The sequence below is a fragment of the Protopterus annectens genome, chromosome 7.part0, assembly GCF_019279795.1.
Source record: "Protopterus annectens isolate FY-2018-M chromosome 7.part0, PAN1.0, whole genome shotgun sequence".
In the NCBI taxonomy this organism is placed as follows: Eukaryota; Metazoa; Chordata; order Ceratodontiformes; family Protopteridae; genus Protopterus; species Protopterus annectens.
The window spans coordinates 3,516,396-3,542,584 of NC_056739.1; positions in this window are offsets into that span (position 1 = coordinate 3,516,396).

Here is a 26,189-nt window from a genome sequence, read left to right on the forward strand (position 1 = left end):
TAATTCTCTCTATTTCATTATATGTGTAAGTGCTTACCCTTATGTCTCTCTCTCTTATTTCCTTATATGTTTAAAAGCTCACCCCTATTTCTTTCTCTTATTTCCTTACAAGTGTAATTGCTCACCCTTATTTCGCTCTCTTATTTCCTTATATGTGTAAGTGCTCACCCTTATTTCTCTCTCTTATTTCTTATATGTGAATGTGCTCACCCTTTATTCCCTCTCTTATTTCCTTACATGTGTAAGTGCTCACCCTTATTTCGCTCTCTTATTTCCTTATATGTGTAAGTGCTCACCCTTATTTCTCTCTCTTATTTCTTATATGTGAATGTGCTCACCCTTTATTCCCTCTCTTATTTCCTTACATGTGTAAGTGCTCACCCTTATTTCTATATCTTACTTCCTTATATGTGTAAATGCTCCCCTTATTTCTCTCTCCTTTTCCTTATATATGTAAGTGCTCACCCTTATGTCTCTGTCTCTTATTTTCTTATATGTGTAAGTGCTCACCTTTATTTGTCTCTCTTATTTCCTTATATGTGTAAGTGCTCACCTTTATTTCTCTTTCCTTTTTCCTTTTATGTGTAAGTGCTCACTCTCATTTCTCTTGGCTATTTCATTATAAGTGTAAGTGTTCACCCTTATGTCTTTCTCTCTCTCTCTTACTTCCTTATATGTGTAAGTGCTCACCCTTATTTCTCTCTCCTATTTCCTTTTATGTGTAAGTGCTCACCCTTATATCTCTCTCTTTTTTCTTATATGAGCAAGTGCTCACCCGAATTTCTCTCTCTTATTTCCTTACATGTGTAAGTACTCACCCAAATTTCTCTCTCTTACTTCCTTATATGTGTAAGTGCTCACCCTTATTTCTCTCTGTCTTATTTCCTTATATGTGTAAGTGCTCTCCCTTATTTCTCTCTCCTTTTTCCTTATATGTTTAAGTGCTCACCCTTATTTCTCTCTCTTATTTCCTCATAAGTTTTCACCGTTATGTCTCTCTCTTATTTCCTTATATGTGTAAGTGCTCACCCTTATTTCTCTTTCTTATTTCCTTATATGTGTAAGTGCTCACCCTTATTTCTCTCTCTAATTTCCTTATCTCTCTCTCTCTCTTATTTCCTTATATGTTTAAATGCTCAGCCTTATTTCTCTCTGCTATTTCCTTATATGTGTAAGTGCTCACCTTTATTTCTCTCTCTTATTTCCTTATATGTGTAAGTGCTCACCCTTATGTCTCTCTGTCTTATTTGCTTATATGTGTAAGTGCTCACCCTTTTTTCTCTCAGTTATTTCCTTATATGTATCCGTCCTCACCCTTATGTCTCTCTCTCTCTTATTTCCTTATATGTTTAAATGCTCACCCTTATTTCTCTCTGCTATTTCCTTATATGTGTAAGTGCTCACCCTTATGTATCTCTCTTATTTCCTTATATGTGTAAGTGCTCACCCTGATGTCTCTCTCTCTTATTTCCTTTTATGTTTAAATGCATGGTGGGAGACAAGGAAATTCATTCTCAATATCCATTTATATCTCACAATATTTGATTTATTGCTAGTTGTTTGTTAGTTATCATTAAAATGTACAATATTTCCATATGTACTTGATACTTCCAAATCCAAGTGACTTTACATGTCAAAAACAGCTGTGTGACATATGGTGAAACTGTAGATGCTTTTGAAGAAAACTGTCTGAAATTTCCTTTGTAAGTTGCACATCTTGAGAGATATTCAGTGTTATTTATATCACTAATTATACAATTAAAGACATGTTTCCATATTTTTGTGAATAGCTCAAACATGCATTTAGAGTCATTTCATGTTGTCACATGAACGCTTACTCTGGTTAACAAAAATGTTCTCATAATATATGGCTAGCTTACACAGTTTCCAAAAAATGAGAATTTGTTTGAGAAAGTTTAACAAAAAATATAATTTGGGGTTCATGTCAAATGTATTATCGTATTTATGGAAAGACGATGAATGCACTGAATATTATCACTGTAAATAATACTTCTTACTGATAGTATTGCTATTTGTACAGTTTTAATAGCTTTTACAGTTCACAAAATATTTACATATACCTATCTTACACTATAAGTTTATTTTGCCAGAAAACACTCGATAATGCAAACTGTATGTAGGCTACCCACACTGAGTGTTAACAAGTTAAAGCTTCTTTTACCCGCTTTTCCACCTTCCTTAGACTATAATATTCTTCTTATTGTCAAGTTTCTGTTAAACCACCTCCTGTACCTTATTATTTTCTTAATATTCAAGTACACTTAGATCATTATGTCTGTATAGCTATATGTTGTTGTGTCTTTCGGCTTTTCCAGGTTAGGGGTCGCCACAGCGGAACTCCGGTCCGCTAATGATTGGCAGTTGATTTTTACATGCCGTGTTTCCAGTCCTGACGCACAACCTTCAACGAAGGTGCGCCCATTATATGTATAGCTATATATGCATTAAAGTGTATATGTATGTATGAATGCATACATATATATATATATATATATATATATATATATATATATATATATATATATATATATATATATATATATATACACATACGTATAGATAGATATAATTTTGTGTCTTGCCCATGTCTGATGTAATCATGTAATCATGTTTGTTTTCTTCTAATGTTGATCACTTGTTCTTCTTTTACTTCTTATGTGTTTCTAGAATCATATGTATAAAAATTGTATTATGTCTTAAGGAGCTTTTCTCCCTGGCCCTCTACTGAAAATAGAATGTATGCCCAGTTGGACTACTCTTGTAATCAAATGCCAAATAAAAAAGTAAAATTTGCTTTGGATCATCAGATTTTCGCTTTGCTTTTAAATTTAATGTTTTTATCTGTGCACTCTAACAGTAGACATTAAAACTATCTTAAGTATTTTACAAAGAATAGTCATTCACATTTCTTTTGTACACTTTGAAAACAATGATAGTCTTATTAAAAACTTAATTAACATTTTTTTCATTACTTTAAATTTTATTTACCCCATGCAGTGTTCTACATTCACGTGCAATACTCACGCATGGTGCGTTGCATCTCATCAGTGGCTGGCTGCTTCATTTCTTATCTTATCCCCCATCCGGATTTCCCTTTGGGTTTACATTCTCCAGCTTCCTGGTATGATTTTCACTCTTGTAGTATTCCAGTACCTCTTTACATTACTTTTTATTTTTTTCCCTTTTCCATATTCTAGTCAGTTTCTGACATCTTCTCATTATGTCTTGGGATCTCTTATTTAATTCATGCTCGCATATTATTTTTGTCTCCTTCTAGTTTTTGGTGATCATTTTAACTTCCGTACTCAATGGGTTAATAGCATCTATTTCTCTTTCTTTTCAGATGCAGTTCTCTTTATTAATGCCCCATATACATAATTCCCAAATGTGGTCATCTTCCTTTTGAAACATGTCTATGCCTGCTTCATGACTTCTTTTAACCCACTCACAGTCACAGAGCACATGCATCATTCCTGTCTCTTCCTTCTGACACCACCAGCTTCTACTATCCTTCTTTCTGCCTTCCTTTACAAATCTCATGAGGGTTAGATACAATCTATTCATACTTCTCCCACTCACTACGTTCTACACACATCTCACTGCCTATCTTGTGAACTGACAGTATCCTGCTACTCCCTGCCATCCTCCCTTTCTAATTCTTCTTCATACTTGTCCCTTCTTTCCATTAACATTTCATAGATCTGTTTAGTCTTTTGACTTACTAACCATTTTGATTTCCTCCAGAGTATATCCTCTTTCCTATTGCCCTCCCTTCCTATCTGCTCCTTTCTCCCATTGTCTTCTCTGTATTCTTCTTCCAGGTCTCCATGAGAACCAGACAGCACCATCAATAGACCTCTGGTACTCTTTCTGTATTAATCCCTCCATTGTTTTATATCCTTCCACAACATCCTTTTTTGCACATCAAATCTTTCTGTTCTACTTCTCCTCCAGAATACATTTTTCATCCTGATCTTTGCATACATGCTATATATACCGACCCCATAGTTGTATGAGGTTCCCTCCATCTCACTTCACCAAGTTCATACACCTCAGTTTTTGTAGTGCTGCCATGTTCACACCCTTTACTAAGTTTCTACCGATCTCCCTCCCCCTTACTCTCTTTCGCTGAATCTCCTCCTCTTTTGTTTCTATCCAGTCAATGATGCTACTGTCTATTGGATCATCAGAAATATTGGCTCTCCTTATATTGTTTAAATAGCATTTAACCAATTAACATGTCATCAGTAGGTGATATCTTAGAAAAAGTTGCAAGATCATTCAGTTTCTGTAACCAAAGTGAATGCTTGCAACCCCAGAATGCCTGCACAGCCTAAGGGTGCCTACAAAATCTGTTGTATCAAGAACACCATGTATAAGATGAGCTTTATGTAATTAATGTTCTTTTGTCTACATGTCTTAATGAGCTATGATTCCTTTATACTTCCTAATTTCTTTTCTTCCTGCCTGACCAGCCTCCCTTGCTTCTCTTCTTCCTCAAATCATTGACACTGTGATGTAGTCCTGTTCACACAGCATTATGATATATTACAACTCCTGCTCTCTCAGCATTAGGACACATCAGCTTTTCAACACAGATTGTCACCTACCATTGAAAATACTTGTCTCCCCTTTTATGTTCCCTGTAGTGAAATTTCAAACACCGTAAAAAACAGTGTGCATGTTCATTGTATCTCCAAAATAACTTCATAATATGCCAAATGTATCTGTTCATAAATATCAAAAAATATTATGATATTATGATTATTAAAAAAAATCACAGGAGAAATAATGAAAGAGTAAAAAAATAATGCTTCTGGTTGAATGATCTCTTACAGTTAAGTCCTGTATATCTCACACTAAAACCAGAGCAACTTATCAATACATAACATTTACTTAAGACAATTTATGCTCTGAAAACAAAATTTGCTTCTATTTTATAATGAAATTAAAAACACAGCTTTCTATATTTTAATACACTTTCTATACTTACATTTTTATTTTAACCTGATATACGCCCTACATTTAATTTATCTTTCCATAGTAAGTCTTTTAACTCTATCATGATTGTCAACGTCACCACACCTTGGTCCCCATTTGTCTACACCTATTATAAATCTCAAATGTCTTGCCTCTATGCCACAGATTCATATGTTTTCATAAAGCTTTATTATTATTTTATGCTTTTACAGCAGAAAGATGCTCATATATATTCTGTGATAGCCTCTCCCTGGACATAACCACATAGAAGCCATCACATTTAGCTGCATATTCCAATCTCATGCTATAGTCAAAATAATACACACTGTGCAACTTGCAGTGTGAATGAGTTGTTGAGAGCATGATGGTTCGATCAGCTCAGGCTCTGCTTTATCAGATGCTTGGATCTGTCAGGTCTTATATAAACCTAGTTTATTCCACAGCCCCAACAAATATTTTTGGACACATTGCTGTACAACTTGGGATGAGGAAATTGGGTTGAAAGTGCAATATAAATCAAAACAAACTGCCCAATACATTGATTGAGGGAAAGGAAGCATCTTAGGCTATGAGAATGGACAACATTAAGGCCACTGCTTGTGAGATGGAGATGACATGGTGTTACAGAACATTTCAAACAATCATGTCAGGTTTGGACAAACAAGTCAGCTCAAGGACTTCACACAGCAAATGGCAGCCACAATACAGGTGATCAAAAATGTACCACCTCCCTCTAATCAGCTGCAGGAACTGTACACACGTAAGCTGGTGGCCTAACAGGTTGGTTGTGGTTGAAGCTTCCACTGAATCCCCTGAACCACAATGGCAAGATATGGAGGATCAAGTCAGATGCAAGAATTTGCACTTCTCTGGAATTACTTAAAGGGTGGAGATTAAAGGCATCATTGTTTATGAAGACTAGAATTGCAGAGTGGTTAGGTATTCCATTGCAAAAAGTTCAATACCTTCTTTACATGCCAGCAGATGTGAGGAAAAACTATCAACATACTATTCTGCTAAGACAGGATACCTCTGAATTAAGAGAGAGAGAGAGAGAGACTCTGGACAGGTCTATGGACTTTAGGGCAAACTAAGAAATATAAGGGTAGCGATGTCTTTTGAGATATCGACTACTGTGGTAAAAAAAGAGAGCAAAGGAAAATCTTTCTACCCACAGTATTGCTCACTGCAAAATTACACATAAAATGTATACTCATTTATTCAGATGTGCTTATATTAGAACCTGTCAAGAGGGTCTGTGATTTTGTTATATCCAAGAAAGGCAAATAAAAATAAAAGATTTTAGTGAGTTCTGTTACTGTATAAAAAACCTCCATCGATATTACTGCATGTTCTGTAGGTAATGAAGGGAATGCTGCCAGAAGGACATAACAGTGGTCCTCCTGTTTCAGTCCATCTGTTTAAGCACAGGACAAGGCATAAAAGAAGCTGGCATTGCCACTTCAATTACTGCCACATGCAGAGTCTCTGTGAGGGTCTACCTTCTTGGATAATGCATGTTGGTCATTGATATAGTTTACGTGCTTTATATAATTTATACTGCTAACCTACCATAATCAGTTTTCATTGCCTCTAGATGTGAATGCACTTTGCTTTAATAATGTGTGTGTGTCAGCTTGTCAAAAAGGTATTTCAATACCTTCTTTACATGCCTGTTTAGTTACACTGACTGCTGAATGCATTAAATGATAACTGTTTTAATTCGGCTTGTAGTTGAGGCTCATAGTTCCATCTAGCTACACATATTTTAGTGCCAATGTTTAATAGTATAATGCATGCTTCTAGTCTTCTATTTTCTTGCCAAAACAATCAAGTGTTTATAGCTATGCACTATATATCTGTGTATGTTTGACGAAGAGATGAAGTATTATTAGCTCTGCATTTCTATTGTATGTTCGCATTGTTTGCAAAATGTTGTCACATTTTGTACAGCTCATTATAGTGAGAAATGTACCTTAGGAAGGATAATAAAACACACACACACACACACACACACACACACATAGACACACACACACAAACACGCATCTACACATATATGCCACAACATAATGCCACACATCTCTCATAGCACAGACATACAATCCTTTTGCAATATGAACAGCTTTCACCCGGAACTGCTTAGCACATCACTACAAACCCACAACTGGAACATCCTAAACATCTTGCCACTAGATGATGCCATTATCTATTTTGAAAAGATATTTATGGATATACTAAACAACATGGCCTACTTTAGACTTAAAAGAATGCAAAACCACCCTGCTTCTTTGCTTACACCCACCACCAGGAAATTACTGAGGAAGAGTTGAAGACTGGAAGGCATGGAAGGCATGGTTTAATAATAAAACAGAAAACAATCTTCAGCAATATAAGTACATACCAATTAAAGTCAACTGCCAGATCAAACTTGACAAGAAATGTTATGACTCTAAAATACAGAATCGATGCTACAAATATTCTAGACAATTTTGAGTTACCATATCTAAAATACTTCACCCTGGCTTAACTGCACAAACACCAACCCCAATTGCTCACCAGAAGAAACCTCTAGTGTTATTAATGATTACTTCATATTTAGCATCACTAAACCACTTCACAACCAGACTCAAAACAAATTAACTTCTTATAACCTAACCACATCCCACTCTATCTCACCTCCCAAGTCCATTATTGCTCACTCTTTTAAACCAGTATCCATGGCAACAATCAAGAAATACCTAAAAAAAAAACTAAACGAAGTACACTAGTTCCAAGAAAAATTCTTGCTGATTTCCTAAAAACATCAGAAAGCTCAGTTTCCTTTCCAGTAGCTGTTATTATATGTAGGTGTATTCAGGGAATCACATGTCCCAAGTCATATAGGGGAAAAATCTCACATCATCCCACTTCACAAGAAAGTTAACTTGAACGATATAACCAACTTTTAGAACCATTGCCTCTCTTCCCCTCATTTAAAAATCCTTGAAACTTGCATTCATAATCAGTTAATGACTCATTTACAAACAACCTCTTTACCCCCACACAACATGGTTTCAGACCAGGATATAGTACTACCCCTGCTCTCCCAAACATCACCAACACTGTTAACTTAGCCAGACTCAGAGGTCAGTTGGTTACTACCATGTTTCGGGATCTGTCCAGGGCCTTCAATACCATTTCCCATAGCCTTCTTCTAAAACAACTCTCTTCACCTGGTCTAACACTTCCACCAACTGGTTCTCCTGCTACCTTTCCAACAGATTCCAGTCTCTTAAATGGATTAGTTCTTACCCATCCTTCCTACAAATCAAAACAGATGTTCCCTACGGTTCCATACTGGGGTCACTGCTTCTTAACATATTTATCAATAACTTAAATGCTGCCTGATGTGAAGCATCCTTTATACAATATGCAGATGACTTCTCTTTAATCTGCACTGCTAGTAACCTAATTACAACATATCACCCAAGTTATGTTCATCAGCTGAAAGTTGGATCAATAACTCCCAGCTTCTACTCAATCAAAAAAGCTGCTATTATTCCTTCCCAAAGCACCTAGAAGTCATCCCGATACCAAACTACTAGGTGTGATAACTGATGATAACCTGCAAGTGAAATTTCAGGCTATCAAAAAAAAAAACTCACCAAAAATTAGGGTGACTAAGGAGAACAACAACAACTTAACTATTTCATTGAGGAAACTCCTGGCCCCTAACGCCCCTCTTTATTATATGGCCTCCAGTACTGCTTAATTTCAAGCTTCCAACCAAAATAAACCATGACTACAATAAAACAGCAAAATTAACTCTTCTACTAGAACCCATCACTGCTTAGCCCTAAAACAGCTTGATTGGCTTGAATTACCAAAGCAAGTCATTTATACGCAACTACTCCTAATCCACAAATTAATATTCAAACCAGAGGAAAGCAAAGCCCTACTAAACTTATTGCATACATACACCTCTGCTAAGCCACTTTGATCTGAAAACAAAATGCTCCTCACTATGTACAAATCACACCTGTCAGCAGAAGCCTGTCTCAATTATAGCAATACAGCCCACTCTTGGAAGTCTATCCCCTTAACCCTTCAAACACACTAGCAACCTTGCCGATTTCAAGACCAATCTAAAAAAATATATGACACTTGAATCTGTACTTGTAGAACCCTGAAATTAGATAGATGACCACCTATTTACTATAACTATGCCTTTCACTCTCTCAATCAGTAACACTTCCATATGTAATAATGTAATGCAAGTAGCAATGGCCTAACATCAAAAGTAGATGTCATCTTTCCATGCTAGTAATGTATCCTGTTCTACTTCCTCATCCTAGCTAAGGCGTACAACTATTTATTTCACCTCTAGTGTTCTTCCATAGCATTTTCATTCTAATACTAATCAACTCTCTCTGCATGTCCTTAGCTTTCCCTCCAGAATGTTAATCCTCCTTATCTCATTCTAGCATTCTATTTTGGCATCAGAATATTCTATTATTTCACACCTCCATATACGACTACAAACATGGGAATATTTTGAATAACTATATATTACTTTACTTGACATAAGTGATGCAAATCAACATGTCTTGTTATTTGCAGTACATATTGTATTCTTGATGACAATCTCTCCTAGCAATATTCTGCAAATTTATTTCAATTAGTTATTGGGGATCTTATCACCTTTATATAAGGTACATCCCCATCACTCTTAAATAGTTTTATCTGTTGGTACCTTTACTCCCATCATGTATGCATAATTTCTTATTAGCTATTAGAAAATGTTCTGGGCATTTGTGGAGTCTTTCTCCTCAACTCATTGCAAAATATTTAAATCCCCTTGTATGGAATTTCTCATCAACTTATTGTAAAATGTATCTGCTTTGGTGCTAATTTCCCCTTGTATATAATTAATTACTGATTAAAATGTTTATTGAGTCACTTGTGTGGCTTTTCTCTTCAGGCCTCCACTGAAATGGGCCACTGAAGTTTGAGCTGAATTTATTAGTAGATTTACTATGTCACCTTGATCCATGAAGGTAGTACTGTTAACCACCAGTTCAGCACACTGCTGTGTGTTATCTTTAAGGTTCTGCACATAGCTGAAGAAGGCCTTGTGGCTGCCCTTAGCCTATGAGGCTATCTTGACCTCATAGTTAGACTTGTTGGACTTAATTATACCTCTTAGTTTCTTGTTTAAAAGAGCTCTTGTCTTTAAGGAAATCTCTTGTTCCTGATTTTGGCCATGAGCATTGTTATTTTATTATATACCCTATTTAGGTGATGATTCCACAAGTGGGGGTTGTTTTGGGGTTTCTTCTGGTAGATATGGCAGCCTCTATGTAGACATTCACATGTTTGTATGTGGACTCAGTGAATAATTCAGCATAGGTAATTGTGTTTTCTGGGTTAGAAGGAGGCTTGAATTTTGACAAACCTTCAATTAATAGGATGTACTTTGCCTTAGAATAGTTCCTAAGTGTTACTGGTTTTGCTGGGTTTTCTGGTTTGATTTTTACTTCAAAGTAGACAGTATTTTTATACAACCTCATTAGTGAAAATATGACTGGGGGAGTGCAGCATTCTCTCAGTTGGTGAGCATAAGATCCAGTACACTTTATAAATATGTTACAATTGTTTAAAATATCTCCAGTTCTTTTTGAACCAGATAAAAACATGGTGTAAGATAGCAATGTTGAAGAACATAAAATATATTTCTCATATTCTTTTTTATTAGCATCAGGGTAGTCTAATGGCAGATATACAATATTCAATTAATTTAACTTGAATTATGAGTTGCTTACTAGATACCTAGAAAATTAATGAGATGAATTCTACAAAAAGTGTTTTCTAAATCATATTCTAATCCCGGCCATAGTGATATTACAGAATATGTACCTCTCTTTTAAGGAGCATCTGAAGCTGTTGTGGTTTGGATTTCAATATCTGTCTGGTTCCTTCATTCCATGGAGAAACAGGAGGGTATCTCTACCATGATCAACATTTAAGTCGATAGAGAAATGATAGATGTCTAAGGTAGATATGCAGAATGTGGGTGTGGGGGGTGGGGAGTTCCCATGTTTATATGGCTATAGCCATTAATAAAGATACTAAGATTTGTAAGGCATTAGTAGCTTTTAGTGAGGGACGGATTTTTGCTGGATATCAGAATACTGCATTTTAAATAAGCAATCTCAACCTGGCCCAAGAAATAAAGTAGCACCTGCCCTGAAAAGGTATGTAACTAAATATTTTCAGTCTTTGGGATCTGAGGGTATTGTGGAATGTAGGGGAGGGAGTATCATATCTTTGCATGCTACTCCTATAGATATTTCTCACAAATTGACAATATCATAATATCTCATGACTGTAGTTATTTAATTAAAGTAGCAGCCACAAGAGGAAGGGCTTTTTCTGATCATGACACACTAACGTGTCATATGCACTTTGATTTAAATAGTTTAGACAACATTTTAAGACTAAATACATCAATAGTTAATTTAACACTTTTTCTCAGAAATGGGCACAACCACAATATGAAAACAGTATGAATTGCTGCTGTAGAAGATAAACTTTAGAGCACAGATATAAAAAATGGTAAAAGAAGAAATTGTTAACTAGTTTAGATATTTATGAATGCCTTCTGCAGAAGAGTAAAACTTCCAGCTAAAACAAGTAGAAATCAAAATGAAGTCTATGTAAACTACATATCTGATGGGTGATGAGAAGAAAATAATAGACTATTTGCATTTTCAATCTCAGAGCACATATTCAAAGACCAAACTCATAGAATGATAACTGCTTTAAAGAAAGTATATAGCTTACTCTCCATCTGCATTACAATCTTCAGCAGTCTAAGTTCACAAATGGCATGGGGGGGGGTTATTAACAGGATTTGATGTCCATAAACTGACTGACTAGTTAATCTCTCCAACAAATTATGAAGATGTTTTGGACTTATTGTGGTTCCTAATACCAGGGAGAGACTAAGAACTCACAAGTTCCAAACTGGACAACTTCTTTCAGAACCTTAGTCTGCATCGGTTAACAGGTGACCAGAGGGTACGGTCAGGGGGTTCAGGATGATTTTCTTAGGTTGGTTAACCAGGCGTTGAATGGCTCCTCCTGCCAGAAAGGTTGGGAGAAGCTTTAATTTCTCTAGTCTTGAAGGCATTGACAATTGCATTCGCTCTGGGGGTGTGGCCAAGATGGCTAACTGAGTTCAGCAATTGGTGAATGCTCTGTGACTGAACATTTTTTTCTGACAGAAAATATAATTAGAAAATTAAAATTTGGAGATACTCATTTAGCTAATTGTATTCATTAATAGAGAAAAGATTTACAACTCCAAGTTCTTCAAAAGCTATAATTTTCCTGTCAGAATATTAACTGCTTGGTGAAGAGAGAAGAGGCTTCAACATGAGCCCCTCAAGAAATGGTACTCTAGGTTCCTGTGTTAAAAAAAGATATGCAGTCAATAATATCAAGTATGCAGGATGTATTACTTAAAGCAGCCAAACTGGATACCAAAACAAAAAGTTTCATAAAGACTAGAAAGAAAATGGAATATTTTAGAAATTCTTACAAAACAGCAAAGTGCAAAAATCATCAGTATGGAAGAAGCTTTAAATGATCATAAATGGAGAATAACTGAAGGTGAATCTCAGACTGAATTTCTTTTAAAACAAAATAACTGGCTGATAAAGTCTATGATTTAGAAAATAGACTGAGACAAAATAACATTGGAATTTATGATATACCTGCAAAGTATGAGGGAGACAATATAGTAAACTTCTTAACAACTTGGCGATATAAAACATTAAATCTAGCTGAAACTTTATCTTTTGGAATTGAAAGGGCACAAAGAGCCCTGAGACCACCTTTAAAGAAGGAAAATGCACCATCACATTCAATTACAGTTAAGTTTATATCTAGCTTAGAAAAAGATCAAATGGGAAAACATTTGCTGACTCGGCCGTTCCAGTTTTTGACAAGTTACTGTGTCGAGTAAGATGTGTTTAGTGAACATGTCTTTTGACATGGCAATGTAGACCCATTTTAATCTGTAATCTATTAAAGTAAATAGATTAAATAAAGATAATAAAAGGACATCATTAATGAGATTTCTAAAATTAAGTAGACGAAAATATTCTTGGAAGGGACTCACTTGATAGATAAAGATATGCAAATTTAAATAACTTGGGTTATAAAATGTTATCATCTACTTCTTTTAACAAAAAGAGGAGAGGAGAGGAACTGCTATACTTTGGAGAAAATTTACTGTAATGCCTAAGGTCATGGAATCTGTTAACATTCCCAAAGAAATGTATACATTTGTAATAAATAAATATAATGGCAATTTCTACATAACAGCTAATTTTAATGGACTCTTGAAATTGGTATAAGACTACAATAAGTTTAAGTAATTCTTAGCCAAAGTCATTGTAAGTGTAGTTTGATTTTAGCAGGGGATTTTAACTGCATATCTAGTATAGAAGATGCAAGTGAACAGAAGAAAGCTAAAATACTGGCACCAGCTAAAACACTAAACAGATGAATTAGTAATAATAATTCAGTTGATATAATAGTAAAAGAAGAAGAAAAGTAATTGTTCTTCACTCATTCTTATGTGAATGGGATGCAAACTAGAAATAATAGGATTTATGCCTCTACAGTCTTAGTTAATAAAGTGAATTATTTTAAAACTATTCCTTACCCTTTATCTGATTATGATGCACTAAGTATTAATATATTAATAGATATAAGGAGATTTCAGATTTATAGAATCCCAGTATATATGATGAAATTAGAAGAATGTAAGAGTTACCTTAAGGAACAAATTGACATTTTTTTTATTGTTAAGTGATAATGGTCAGGTTAGTAATGTCTTAATATTGGACTGTAAACATTAATATTAAAGATGAAATGGGAAGATGGACTAGCAATAAAATGAAAGAGTGGGATAGAGAGTTATTAGAAATATAATATGAACTACACAAAGGAAGGTTTGAGCAAACAAAAAAAGAGATAATACTGAAGTCATTAAAACATTAATGACAAAATATGAAACCGTTTTAATGCATAAAGTGGAGATAGCATTAGAAAAAATGAAATTGCACAGTTATTTAATGGCTTCAAAAAATCTACATAGATTAGGTAATAGAAGTGATATGTTAAGAAAAAGACACAAATCAGTAATATCCAAAATCATCAAACTAATAAGGTTATTTCAGACATAGAAAAAATGCTTAATATTAAAAAAGAACAAATCCATGAGGATCTTAAGATAAAAATAATAATCCTGATCAGTACAAAATTGACAAGTATTTAAAGAAAAATGTTACTTATTAAATGTTAACAAAATTTTAAATTATCAAATTATTATTAATTAAGTTATTAAATGTTAATTTAATGACTAATGAATACCTCTGTTGAATAGGCCTATTGCCTTAATAGAAGTTAAAGAAGCTTTAAAATGGGGGAAAACAGTTAAGCTCCAGGGTTAGATGGTTTAAGTTTGGAATTATATAGTTTGCTTCTGTTAAATATTTTAGAATTACTGACTGACAATTTGAGGATAATTCAGTGTGACAAAATCTTCCCTCATGGAAATTTTCTGTACCCCCACCTATACATAAAATAAGGAAGGTATAACAAATTAGTTTCCTCATATAGATCTACTGCATTATTCAATATGTTTTGCATTCAATAGCTTTAATAACTGAGGAAAAAACTTTTAAATAAATTTTTTAAAAAAGTTAACCATTCTTATGGCATCATAAAAAGCTGAGAATTGCTTATAGAAACCATATAAAATTATGGGAGTTTGGTGTTACTAGCTTCACAGATGTAGAATCTTTTATTGCTGCAGATTTTAACTCTATTATACTCTAGATAGACTCAATCTATATTAGTCAATGGAAAACCATTCAGGAACTGATTATACTAAACTCTTATAAGTTTGTCACGTGTGATAAATTGGAAATGTGTAACAATCTTTTCATCTGGTTAATAAAAAATACCTTCAAAGGAAATTAATTTGTCTTTTGACTCTGCGTATAAGAAATAACATTTTTAAAAAGTTAAGAAGTATGTTTTTAAAACTCCATTAATATCAAAATGGAAATTAAAATGTTAAAATTAATTTATTAAAAAGGAGTGGATTAGTATTAAGGTCTTATTGCTTTTTAAAATTAAAAAAATAAGTCACCAGAATATTTAATGAAAGATTATAAGTTGAATGAATCTGGTAACCAGTTATTATCCATCAGTAAGAAATTAATTTATAAGTATGAGTGAAGAGGAACTGAGCACTCTTCCCAAATTATATGAATATTTGAATGCTATCACTGAAGGTAAACATACCTGCAATTTAAGCTTGTCCAAGTTATATACATTAATTAAAACAATAATAATTTTGATGCAAATTTCTGGAACTTTTTAGATAGTTGTGGATTAACTGACTCAATATATGGTAAAAATAAAATGTTGTTACTTAAAGCAGTTAGTTAAACTTCTTCAAATTCATACTGGAAAGTTTTTATGTGGAAATTTATACACAATCTTTGTTACTCCCTATAAAATCTCTTTGTTTAGTAAAATGACTTCTTCAGTTTGTTGGAGATACAGTAAACTTGTAAAAGTTAATCGGACGCACATCTTTATGGACTGTGAAAAATTAAATGTATATTGGTTTGAGATTAGTTTGTTCTTAAAGGGGTTATGGTCTGATAATTGTTTTTTATTAGTATTATTGATCTAGTTAATATTCTACTTTCTTTGTCTGTAAAAGCCAAACAACAAAACAGCTTCTGGAGTTTACTGCAAGTAGCTAGAAAAGTTATTACAAAAAAATTGAAAATCAAACTTAGTTCCTACATTCAAAGAATTTTAAAATGTTTAAATTTAACAGCAATAATATGTAAAACTGGAAAATAAGTGATCAGAATAAGATCTATAAACCATACTAAGACTTTTAGTTGTTGGGATAGCCTTGAAATATTGCTATTGAAATACAAATACTGTTAATCTGTTAATTGTTTAATATAACCTTGATGAGTCACTGTATTCCTAACATTGTATATCAGTATGCAATGTTGAATTTGTTCCTTTCTGTGTATATATTCTACATGTTAAATTAATAATCAATTTCTTAAAAAAAGAAAAAGAAAAAGAAAATTGCACTCTCTCTCCAGTGTCCTATCACACTATTTCTGTTCTAATTGAAGACTATAAATTATTCATTCTTATTTTGTCACTCAAAATTAATGATTAGCACCTGGATCTGAGCCATGGTGACTACACTAGTTTTATCAAAGGCCATCAGACATTTGAATAATACAGTGAAATATCTTTGCTGAAAGAAGGTGAAGAACAGAAGTCAAAACCAATTCTAAGTTTAAATTTTGATGCAGAAAAGAGACTTTTGGAATGGTAAAATAGCAGCTGCAATTCTATCATACTAGGAATTTCTTGAAGAGTTTATTATATTGCTTGTCAGAGTATATAAGATGCCTAAGCTAGAATTAATTTAGGAGGTTTTTCCTCCCCTTCATTGGATATTTCAGGAAGCATTAGGCAAGGCTGTTCTTTATTCCCGTTGCTGCTTGCCCAATATTTGGAGTCTTTGGTTTGTAAGCATTATGGATTCAGGGATGGGAAATTCCCAAGTGAGTGGTCTGGATATATCCTCTCACTTTATGCAGACAACTATCTAGTTTAATTAAGTGACCCAGTCTGACAATTGGCACCATTTATGGCAGTTATAATCTAATATGGAAATTAGTGAAGTAGAAGCTTAACCAATTTAAAACAATTGCTTTTTCTGCTAATTATGTTTATACTTTGAGAAAAATAATAATTCTTTTGGCTGTAAGAGTCAGTTAAATATCTTAGTGTTCCTATAGCCCCTACTTTAAGTGATACTATACAATTAGCTCTGAGAGACTTGTAATAGTTATTTTTCACACTGATTTGATATGTTTGATATGCTTTCAATTTTTAGGAAAGAGTCACTCCAGCTGGAAATCCTATTCTTCTGAATCTTCTATTTATAGTGCAAGGTATTAGTCTACATTCCAAAAATATTTTTATAATGCAACAACACATGAACTGCTGTCATTTCTTTGGGCTAATGAGCATCATAGTGTTTAATGGAGAGTGCTCGCTCTTCCCAAAGACTTGGCAAGTTTAAGAGACCCAGATCCAGAGGTATATTACTTCTCTGTGATTTTAAAACACTTTTAATTCCTAAATAATAATGGTTATAACACCAGCTGGAAACATACATTTCTCACAAAGACTTAACAAATCAGGTGGAGAGGTTATACCAGAGTGTTTTTAGAAACATCAAAATTTCCCAGAAGAAAAACATAGGAGGACACATTTTTGGCACTACAGCTCAAATGATGAGGCAACTTAGAAGGACTGTTTTGGACAAGAATATTTTTTCATAATTATGTTTATAAATCCAGTTTTTAGGTCATCTACATATTTACTCAACTAGCATGATTTATTCAGAGGTAAGGAAGCAATGACAATAATAAATAGTGCATGCCTTAAGATAAATCTTTGTGGGACACCAACATCAATTGGAAGATTACCTGAATGATGCCCTTGAATGAAAGCAGCTTCTTTTCTATCATTCAACCAATTTAATCCATTGTATGATGTCAGAGTTAATACTTGATATCTTTAAGATAGCTATTATACCTGGAGGTGGCAAAGAATAAAATGCTCTGGCCATGTCCAAGAAAATGACACCAGTAAATACCTTATAATCTATGGATAGTGATACTGCTTCATAAAAGTTAATTAGGTTAGATAATGTCGATTTGATAATAAAACCATGTTGGTATAAGTCAGTAATGTTACTAAAGAAATTGTAATGAAATATATTTAAGAAAACATTAAAAACATTTGCACAAAATTGTGGCAGGGCTTATAGATTGAAAACGTCTGACATCAGACTGATGAGCTTTTTCATATAAATGTACAAAATGGAGGTACAAGCCCATGATGTAAAAGATTGTTGAAAATAGGTTTTAGTAGTAATTTAGTTTGCTCCTTAATGTTGGAGATTATTACCAGAGGTATTATATCTGAACATGCAGATTTTTTTAAACCTTTAGAAACATTTGTTAACATTGAGCAAGTAATAAGATACAAGATTCTTCAGCAGAAATAAAGACATAATTAGTTTGGTAAGAAATATTACACTTAGGCCAAAGATGTCTGGAAGAAATATACTTATGCCAAAAGATGTTTATAAAAAATGATTAAATTCATGAATTATTGAATTTAAGTCATAATTAAGTTTATTATCTATCATCATAGCACCAGTGGAGTGTTTTAATCTGACATCTGTTAGTTTTTTCTTATTACAAGCTTTATTTACTGATTCTGTCTCATGAATTTTCACACATCCCTGCATTTTTTAGCATTAATGCATTAGAAACCTTTTTGAGTTTGGCTTTAAGTTTATTTGGACAACATTTGTGTAATTTAAACAGCCATTTTTTCCTTTTGCACAAGAACATGAGCTTTTTATTCCAACATGATGGGAAAGAATGATCCAGAGAGTTCCCTTTCATTGTAGAAGTATGCTCAGTGTTAGATTTAAGTATATTTTTAAGAATACAGTGCCACTAGAACTCATCATATGTTACATGTTCAGGGTGTCAGTTGGTATTTACTAGTGTGTTCAATTGGTCTTTCTATTTTATCTTGTGATGCAGACATCTTATGCAATCTATGGTCATATTTTTCATGGTAGTAATCTCAAAAAAGATGACATTATGATCAGAGGTTCCTAAATTGGAACCTGTAACAATATTAAATTTGTGGTAAATTGGATGCTAAAAGGTATAATGTACGCTCTCTCTATTATGTTATTGTGATCCATGATAGGTCAATATATTAAGAAAATATTTAGAATATGTATTTCCACCTCTGTAATGTATCCAGCTGATATCTGGGTATAGTCTCCCATCATCAAGGTGCTAGAATAATCAATGAATTTGTCCAGATTATTAAGAGAATTCATGTGCAAGTCAGCTGTGATACTTGGACTAAGGTGACACACAATGATTCTTAATTTACTATTAGATGGTACCACCTCTATTTCTATTATAACACACTCAAGGTAATGGTTTATTGTGATTAAAAAGAATTTATATTTCATTGCATGAAGAGCCGACCATCACTCCTCCCTCATAATCCAGCATGCAAACATTCATATTTAATGTATTCTTATAAATAAAGTTAATCAGTTTTCTAGCAAAGTTACTCTATGTAGCTTTCTTAATCTCATCCACATATATGTCTGTCTTAACTGTGCATACTGAATGGTTGCAGTTTGTTAATAGTTATAAGGTGTAAATTATCTTAGTGAGTTGTCCCGAAGAATTCTCTAATATATAAAAATTAAACAGAAGCACTTAACTATTTTAATAGAGTATGAGAGTCATTTTATTAATTTTGTTAAAGGGGTAGGGGGATTGGTCTGAAGATCATAATCAGCAATGGCATGGACAGTGTAGGCAAAAACATACAAGGCACACAATTAAGCTACAAGTTATATAATCATCAAAAGAAAGTTATGTGTCTCCACAAATGAAAGTGAAAATTACAACTATCACTAATGTTTTTTTACAGGCAGTTTTCAAAGTGAGGTAGATAACATATATATGTACAATGTTGATCTTATGAGGGACAGAGGTAAAAGTACTAAATGAAAGCTGTATAAGAAATACAGAAATGATGAGTTATGTGTTTCAACCATCATGATTAAAACATTGGCATGTGTTCTACTTTAAGAACATTTTTAGCTGAAAATGAAATGTGTTACAGTCTTCCGTGTTTCTACAGCCATTTGAAAACGTGTTCCAGGATGCAAGGGCCATTTTGGAGACAGCTGCTTCAGTAATATGCTGGGCAAATAAAGGCTACTGAAGCGAAGTTCATAGGTTTTGTCACAATGAACAAGCTACATTTTTTAAAAATGAGCACTTTCCAGTGGAGGGCAGTAACTCTCATGTAGAAGTTTGAAAGTCAGTGAATTTATCAAAAATGTGCCTCTTACCATTAGTAGTAACCACGTATTTGTAAGAGAAGTGTAACAGAGATGATCATGTCTGGGACTTAAATAATCTGTAAAAATAGTTATGGACAACTGTTATCTCAGTATTTTGTTGGGTAGGAGACTCAATATTGAGGCCAAGTGACATTAACAGCTACACAGGTTCATAGGTAAGTACTAGACTAACTGCCATTATGGGCCATTTTAAGCCAAGCCAGTTTCACTTTCAAAGGAGAGAGAATCAAACCTTATGCCTTGCGACTGTGAAGTAAATACCTTAAACCATTACACCAACTCCAACCTCCTACAGACTTTCTTGCTTCTAAAGTTTATAGATGTGAAGTTGTGTAAACTGGTTTTAATTGTCTTAAAACTGTTAGTCTGTGATTCATTGTGGGGGTGAAAAGTGATAGACTCTTCTAATAAGACACTCTGTGCAATGTTGCTCTTCTACATGAGACTGAAGTTCATCATTAGGGTCTGGTGCAGTAGGAATGTTGGCACTGTGTAACCTCTGATTAGTGCCAACCATCATGGATTTTATGTGGTGGCAGTTTGCTGCTTCATTAACCATCAGCTCCATATGAGGATAACACCATCTTGTAGGGAGTTTTTAAAGGCTTGGTGTGATTTGTAAGTTCTAGTTATAGCACTGTCATCAGCATGTAAGACACAGTATGTGTATTGTAGGTACCAGGTAAGGTGATTTACAAATAATGAGATGAGGCTCTGGTCCAGTACAAATCCCTGAGGAACCACTTTGGGTGTATGAACTGTTCCAATGGGTGCAATCATCCAATGACCCTAAAATGTTTTGTTATAGAAGTAGCTTGTAAACCAGGAGTTCAACAAGGAGTATAGGTTTTCCAATGCTGAAAATCAGTGCTGCAGTTAATCATGACAGCAGTGGAAATAGCTACCGGCACAAGCTAAAGATTAATTTCCCTAGTTACACTTATGTAAATGCTTTTAAATGACAGTATTTAAAACAAAGCCATCATCATCTCTTAGAAATAATGACAGACTAATTTTAGTTTAATGCCTTTTAAACTCATAATCCCAGGAAAAAATATTTCTCAAAAATATCACCTACACAATGGAATAATATATAAAAGGATATTTAACAAATAGACATCCTGAAGCTTTTCAAGAAATACTGGCATCATATCTAGGTAAACTAAATAAAATTCACAACTTCCTAGTTGATGGTTAACACCTCAACAAAACACCCCTGATACAGTCACTCCAAGTATTTACTAACCCCTTCAAATTACAGTGCCACATTGTTTATATGCGCAATTCAATACTTGCTCATTGCATAGCCAAAGTATACAATTAAGCCACTGCCTTATTACATGATGACACTGACTGTAATCTTTTTCTTCTTCTGTATAAAAGCTATTAATTAAATTGCTATCTGCATACCTGCTTTAAATCTATGTGAATATTGTATGCCATTTTATGCAGTGTGTTATCTGCTTTGGTTAGTGGATGTCATTTGCATACACTGCAAAACATTGTGAATATATGCTATAACTGCATTACTTCTATTTGAATACGTTATCTTGTGTATAATACATAGTCAAAGCTGAAAAGGGTTCATCTGATCAGCTCACTTACCTGTTAAAAATAAACTGTCGAATGTAGATGGAACTGCAGTTGATGAAATAGGATTATGGACCAAAACAGTTGAAGATAAAAGGATTTGTGCATGCACACAACACATAGTATAAAATACTTACTCCATGTTAGGATATTTATTTGTTTATTTATTTTGTTTTTTGATGGTGTGGAATACCTCGTTTCAGTGGAGGCCCAGGAAGAAAAGTTCCACAAGACAGAAAGTAACATAGATAGTGTGATGAATACTATGAACATGCAATGAGATTAAAAATTTGAGTGTGCAATAATGAGGAAACAAACTGACAGGATACATATGAATAGTCAACATACAAACACAGTATAACCATGAAACAGTAACCATGAAACAGACAATGCAATGATATGTAAAATCATTCTAAGGTAGATCAGAAAAAGTGTTTAGACAAAGTTTAGACCCACACTATTTTATAATATTAGGACTGAGATAAATTGAACTTTCCTAACAATGTAAATGTTAGAAGAGTATTGTGCAATAACTTTCAGAGTATCGTAGTGTATGTGGCCAAGAGGATACAAAAGTACTGGATAAGACAGAAGATTACCAGCCAAGAAATACATTTCTGAAGGTCACTGATTAATGTACTTCCCTGAAGCCCAAATATTTGTTTGAAAGGAAACCAGTGGCTTTCAAACTCTTCCCTACCTCATAATAAAACATTTCAAAGCTGCAATTCACTTTCTAATGTCACTGATTACAACAATTCCCTGAAGCTAGTGGTAGCATTCAGGCGGACAGAATAGTAACAGTTTTTAAGCATTTCCCCACATCATAAGATGCATTTGTTGTGAGCAATGTGCTTTATCACTGATAACAGCTGTTCCCTGAAACCCTTGGTACCATTCATACTGGAGAATGCCATCAGCTGGTAAACACCTTTCTGCTTTAAAACATAATGCCTTTGCTAACAGTTTGCTTTGTAATGTCAACAGTTACACATACCTGAAGATCATGATTCTATTTGGACTGAAAGGACAAAAGCAATTTTTAAATATTCCCTGCTGTAAAATGTAAATTTGGTGTTGGCAGTTTGTTTTATAAGGTCACTGACTGAAGGAGTTCCCTGAAAGATATTGTGCCGTTTGGACTGGCAGAATACAATTAGATTTCAAACACTCCTCTGCATTAAATCTTGACTACAATGCTAGCGATTTGCTTTGTAAGGTACCTTATCTTTTTAACTACAGAAATTCTAAGTCATTGTCGGTTTTGCTTCCTTACTATTATGCACGTGCCTGTATAATAGTACCTTTATAGTGATTCATTACCCCTTCCGTTTACAGACTGTCATTCTCTCACTGATAAAGAACTGCCAGCCTGTCCAGCTATGTGGGACCTTTCTCATTTACACTTAGTCTGCTGACATACCCTAAAAAGACCTTACATTACCTCATCATTGGTGATGTTGGACCTGGTTCATGGATGCCTTTTCTCTCCAGGAGCAAATGGCTCACACTTTGACAGCCAAATGTCTATAGTAAGTGTTCTGCCTTTGGTACACACAAAAGTGGATAATTACTGCTGGATTTGCCCTTTGGTGTGTGGTACTCCTTGTTATTTTAATTAACACTTTTGTTATCTTGTCTTCTCCCTCCTGGGTGTACAGTATTTCCCCAACAACCAGAGTATACTTTTCTACTGGCCACAGTTCACTACTTGATATGTTAATAAGTAATATTCAACATTTTATATTAAATATAGACACCATTCATGCATCTCTTACTGATCACACTCATGGCAAACCTCAGTCTCAAAATACCAGTTGTCATGGTCCCCTTCGATAAATGGTTTCACTTCATAATCTTGAAATGTTGAAATCTCGAATTTCAGCATTTCAAAACTATGAAGCCAAACCATTCACAATCCCAAAACCCACAATAATGAATCATACAATCACGAACATACATACACCACATAACACACACACACACCATTCTACCCACAGCACACAAACCACAGAACCCTACACTACATGTAAGAAGGAGGACCAGGTCCCTAGCTCCCCTACCTCCGACTTATATATACAAACTCCGACATCGCACATAATGAACAAATAAAAAAAACACCACGGCATTCTACACTAGCTCGCACACAAATACACATCACACATACACAAACACCAGCAAATCCAACACTCACACTCATACTTAAACCTCCCTACCCTTAGCCACACATACAACATACAAAAATACACACAAACACTCACTCACCTTCAATTCCAGACACCATACCAGCCAAACACATCACATAACTTTCTGGAAATGCATAAGCGTGGATTCGAGATATTCAAACTCGCTCTTATGCACTTTCAGCATTCTGCATTTTCAGCTTCATGGTCTTGGAATGCTGAAATTCGAGATTTCAGCATTTTGAGATTATGAAGTGAAATCCAATAAACACATCATACTGAATGACATTTGACGACCTTTATTGAACTTTCATAAACATAACTTTGTTAACTCATATTTAATAGTTACAACTAAAACATAATATAGCTGATGCTAATCACTGCATAAACATCCACATAATGTTAATCAGGACAGCGTGACCTCACTCATCCTGACCCAGTAAGTAGTGTCCATACCTCCAGTAGCTTACTTTACTTATGCAGCAGCATCCCACCACTCTCTGCATTTACCATTTATTGAATTACAGATCCAAGCAAATAAGCAGCGTCCTTACCTCAGCTTGCTTAATTACTTATGAAGCAGTGTCCCGTCACTCACGTCATTTACCAGTTATTGAATTAAACATCCAACCAATAAGCAGCATCCTTACCACTCCTCGCTTAGTTACTTATGAAGCAGTGTTCCATCACTCATGTCATTTACCAATTATTGAATTAAACATCCAACCAATAAGCAGCAGCCTTACCTCAGCTTGCTTAGTTACTTATGAAGCAGTGTCCCGTCACTCACTTCATTTACCAATTATTGAATTAAACATCCAACCAATAAGCAGCATCCTTACCTCAGCTTGCTTAGTTACTTATAAAGCAGTGTCCCGTCACTCACTTCATTTACCAATTATTGAATTAAACATCCAACCAATAAGCAGCATCCTTACCTCAGCTTGCTTAGTTACTTATGAAGCAGTGTCCCGTCACTCACGTCATTTACCAATTATAGAATTAAACATGCAACCAATAAGCAGTGTCCTTACCTCAGCTTGCTTAGTTACTTATGAAGCAGTGTCCCGTCACTCATGTCATTTACCAATTATAGAATTAAACATGCAACCAATAAGCAGTGTTCTTACCTCTGCTCGCTTATTTATCAGCCCCCAATTGCTCATTTTCCATTCCAAACTCATTGAAATAAACATCCAATACTAGAGGGGGAACAGAAGAGGGCAAGCCTGTCCCTCTTCTCCACCCATCAGACTAACCAGACAGTTCTCCCCTCCATCTTACCAAAATTTTCAGACCTAAACACCCATAAAAGGAGGGCTATGTCACATCCATCATAAACCAAATTGAATGCCTATGCTGACCCACAAACCACCTTCTGAATGACGAAAATATCTCCATCACATAGATGCCACATAAACTGTAATCTCATATACCTCCCTTTCCCCAACACCAACCCTTGCAACCAAACCTATCTTGACAATAGATAACATCTGCCATAATTCACAGCTATCAACTTACCCCAACCTTTGAAACCAATGAACCACCAATGTAGATTCAGTAAATTCATATACTCCTGACACCCATGTGACAAATGAGCAAATATTAAAGTGGATTACGTACACATCAATGTGCACCACTCCAGAGGCAGATACATTCACCCCACAAAAGTCATCCAGGTTCACACTAAAATGTGGATTCCCTACCCAGTTACACTTGCATAAACCCCTTAAGACCCTCCCTACCCTTACCTCATTTCCTCTCAAACATCTCTAGTTCCCTTTTACCCCCTCACCTCTTATCACCTACTATTATATTTATTTAATTACCCCCCCTTCCGAAGATGCCCCTGGACAAATTAGTTTATTACCAAACTTCATAACTACTCCCTAAAATAACTGTGTGCACTATATTGGTATGAAAATAAAATTAAGTTGTATCAGAACTCACTGAAGCAGCCAGATGATGCATTCACAGCCTTTTATTGATTCAGTTCAATCTATAAAAGCCATAACTGTCAAAATTAAAACTTCTTCAGTTACTTGATGATCAAAAAAATATTACATTAAAAAATGAAAAATTAAAGTTTAACTATATTACCTGATCAGGAAGTATGAACGGCATCCAAAAATGTGGAAAGAAAACAGGAAATACACCCAAAAATGTGAGCAGGAAAATTTATAAAAGTGAAATCCAAACTCCACAAAAAGGAAATGACACAATTTCTGGAGAGAGGAAGTGAGTAACATGAAGCAAAAACAGTCCCCATTGCAACAGAAAACAGACATTAACTCTAGAGTCAGCTTATAGACCCCCCATAC